This window comes from Conger conger, chromosome 13, assembly GCF_963514075.1.
Source record: "Conger conger chromosome 13, fConCon1.1, whole genome shotgun sequence".
In the NCBI taxonomy this organism is placed as follows: domain Eukaryota; kingdom Metazoa; phylum Chordata; class Actinopteri; order Anguilliformes; family Congridae; genus Conger; species Conger conger.
The window spans coordinates 36984213-36988483 of record NC_083772.1 but is presented as its reverse complement, the minus strand read 5'-3'; positions in this window follow the sequence as shown (position 1 = coordinate 36988483).

The following is a 4271-nucleotide window of genomic DNA, read 5'->3' as shown; positions in this document are numbered from 1 at the left end:
ATTTGCCACCCTGTATTTTACCTCATATACAATGAGCCGGTGTGTCATTACTTCCTTTTGTTTCACCGAGGGTGTGCATATTAATCAAATCAATACGTTACAAAGCCAATGATATGAGGGAGGCAGAAGTGAGGGGGAAAAAACCTCCTTCAAGAATCAGTGATCTCGCTCTTGCCCACACAACATGCAATCATAGAGGGCTGTATGCTACACAGGCAAGAACGATCAAGGAAAGGCAAGTGCGGCTGAAGCAAAAGGTAGCCGTCTAGCCTGATAACGCTACTGATGCTGCATCACATTACAACAGACCTTGGAACGAGCACAAAAATTTAACCCGGACCCGACCAGAGCCCACATTCTTTTCAGCCTGGGCCCGACCAATGCCAGTGTTTAAGCATTTTGAAAGCCTGACTTACATAAGACGTGATCTGCCATAATGCTGCTGATCCATACAGCTTATGAATGAACAGAATTAGAGAGAACTGCAATTTTACAATTCAAATAATAAATGAACATACCTATTTGGCTGGGGTACACCAAGCTCAGACAGACACTAGGCTCTGGCAATGAAAGTGCCATAAAATATGAAGGAATGGGAGTAATGATTACCTGAAATATTGCTGTTAAGGCTGAGGCTACTGATAAATTTCATCATAGTCTAAATTGGCTATCAATGATGGAAATAGCCTATAATAATGCCCCTCTCCATGTGCAAGCAACCCCAATAGCAAACTGTGGTCAAAAGGTTTCAAAATGAGGAAACATTTTATTTTGGGGTTACAGCACAATCCTGTAATCATGACTGTGGCTGGCCACTTCTCCTAAGTAACAAGGATGGCTCAAATTCAGAGAAAAAATTACCCCACGGGGTTCAATGAAGTGCTATACCTCTAGACATACAGTACAACATTTTATGTGGAATTTCTCTTCGTTCCAATCTGTTTTTCAAGGCATGGAAAGAAAAAGCTCATAGTCCCTCTTGACATGAGATAAAAAAAACTCTTCATATGCCTCTCCACTGTAGAGGTCTCCTTCTTTGTCCAGTCCCGGCATGTCTTGGAGCATCTTGGTAGCCTATGTGGCCATTACAAGAAATATACTGTTTAAGTGTGTCCAGAAAAAACTCCAAGTGAGAAAGCTGCTGGCCAGAGGTCTTCAACATAACTGAGGCCACATCGGAGGAATCAAAGTAGCTCTTTATAAGCCTAATATTTTCTTTTGGAAAGGGCTGCTATGGAAATTAAGAGACAGCAGATAGTGTTATGTTTTGCTTGATCAGCACTGACAAAAGCAAACACACTGACCGTCTTAAGTATGGAACAAGATCAAGAGCTTTAACAGCAAAAAGGATTCTGTTCATACAGCATAGACAGAGGAGAGTGGAATTGTAGTCTGTTGAATTAATTGCCACGGGTATTGCAGGAGTAAGTCTTGTTTTTTTAAATAAATTCTGTATGGGATTGTTTTGATCTTGTAGAGCATGCACTTGGGCTGGCAGTTTAGTATGCTGTTGTGAGCCTACCATTTCTACCCTTTTATTGAAATATCTTGTTTTAAGTGAAATTATCATCAATTTATACATGGTAGCACACTAGCTAACCTCTAATGTGACTAGAGTGTTAACCATGTGTTCACAGATTTGCAAAATAGTAAAAACTACACAACAAATCTGTGTTGGGACAGTCAGAGATTTTCTCCCCAGAGCGGTTGGTTTATTGCTAGCTGTTGGAATGTGAAGATAATTTCACCAAATATTGGCCAAAAAATGTCCTACCCCAGCTTTAACTTTAGCTAGCTAGAGAAAACTAGGTAAGATATGTTTATTTTCTTCTTTTAATGTCATCAGTGTTAGCTCGTCTTACACATACTTGTATTTTTCTATAATCTATGACCTGTAGTAAGTAGGCAGATTAATTGCATTACTTAGGCAATGGTCCGATTGAGCCAGTGAGCTCTTGACTTTCGGATCAAGTTTCAAAGTCCCTGTTCCTGGAGATTCCAGGGCGGCATTATCGCGTAAAGCATTATACAATGGGGGCATGGTGGCAATGTCAGATCGTGGAGAGTCTCAATAGTTCCAAACGTTGCAGCCGGGCCCGTAGAGTTGCAGTGTTTTTGTTTTTATGTGATGTTCTCTTCAAAGGCAAACATTACATAGAAGCATAATTAAATACATTTAAGGAATATATATACAAAACCTACTATGAAAGACATCCCAGATTATTAGGGATGGGTGCTCTTATACCAAAGTATGATATCAGCAGAGAGACTGATTCTTAATAAGAGTTAGTAATGAGCCTGTCCTTGGTTACACATCACAATGTACTGTTAATCAGTGTGGCAGGCGTTCAACCCAGGTCCTGGAAAGCTGCAAGGTCTGCTGGTTTCTGTAGTTATTCAACACATACGTGATTTCTTAAAACAGCTGATAACACAATGAACTTACCTCACCTGGTTTTGTGGGTCTGAATTGGCTACTGAATAATGTGGAAACAAATCACAATATACTCTGCAGTCCTCCAGAATCGGGTATGAGAAGCCCTGGCCTACAGGAAGGCGCATGTACAATTTGTATGCAGAACACATCCACTAGTCTGTGATGCTATTTATATACTGTTAATAAAACCACAGGCAATGCATCCACTGATTCCCATGTCTCTAATAGATATGACATTTGGTCATGCCATACAAAACCTTTAAGAAATGTATCCTCCCTTGCACCAACACTGCCTTGGTTATTGATGGCGAAGCATGACAGATATCCCCTTTGTATCAATCATGTGTGATATCAAAGAATATTCTCTGAAGGTTATGCATTGTTTTAGTTCATATTCTTTGCTGCGATATACAGTGTAGCCCATTTACCATGGTTAAACACAACCCAAACAGGAGCTGAAGAACTATAGAGGCTGTTTTGCATTTGCAGGAGGTGGTGGTAGATTTGCTTTCAGAATGACTATGCTCCTATTGTGAAGAATGCCCCTCTACGTTTACTGTGTCTTAGGATCTCTCTAAAATGATATCAGAGAGCCGTTAAATATCACTCATGTATATTATGCCGATGCATTTGAGGAATACAGATCTACTCCTGTAAGCCTGCCCCCCACCCCTCCACATTTACGCAATGGAATCTCATTTACCAGGGAAGAAGGGTTTTTTATTTAATGCATATTTATTTCTTTTCCTTGCTGTATTCAGAATATTGTTGTTTTACATTTATTTTGAATGTAATAAAAAAACAGCAATAAAAGCGTGAAAGGTTCAGAGAAAAGTGTGTTACATCAAAAATGATGTCAAGGTACCACTATACACTATGAGCACTTTATTAGGTATTTATTGGACTTATTTTTTAGACTTCTGCTATAGCCTATCCACTTAGAGGTTTGATGCGCTGTGTTCAGAGATGCTCTTCTGCATACCAGCGTTGTAATATGTGATTATTTGTGTTACTGTCACCTTTGACCAGTCTGGCCATTCTCATTTGACCTCTTTCATTAACAATTTCTGCCCACAGAATTGCTGCTCACTGGATTTTGTTTTTGTTTTTCACACCATTCTATGCAGACTCCAGAGATTGTTGTCCATGAAAATCCCAGGAGATTAGCTGTTTCTGAGATACTCAAACCACCCTGTCTGGCGCCAGCAATCATTCCACAGTCAAAGAATGAATAAGTAAGTGTACAGGAGTTCCTAATAAAGTGCTTGGTGAGTGTACATCTGATAAACTACTTCCCAAACTGTGGGGTAAATAAAAAAGCTATCCTTATATTACTCCAGGATGAACCTGGAGGCCCCATAACATGCCTAAATGATTGCACTTAGTATCACAATAGTATAAGATAGAGTCATTGGAACTGGAGGATAAAATACTTTACCACAATTTCCTTCTGAAAAAGCATTATTTGCTATACATGTGCTTTGATAATACTTTCTCTGTAAGCACAGCTGGTACTTAATGATAGACTACAAAATCTTACATGAAAATTTTAACTGAGGTTAAATGAACAAGTCTCAAGTGGTTGAACAAGTGTTTACTGTATCTGTACAATTCCCTTTCATATACTGTAGTTTGACTCTGGTTTATAGAGACCATGTAAGAATTATTAGTGGTAGTTTATGAATCATTTTCTCCAGTTATTGGAGTAGATCATCTTGTATATTTCTCTGTGAGTCCTGTGCCATATCATGTTTGTATATAACACCACCATTCCTCACGTAAATTGTATCAAACATCCTGTGCGTTGGACATAATTGTTGCCATATTTTTATCG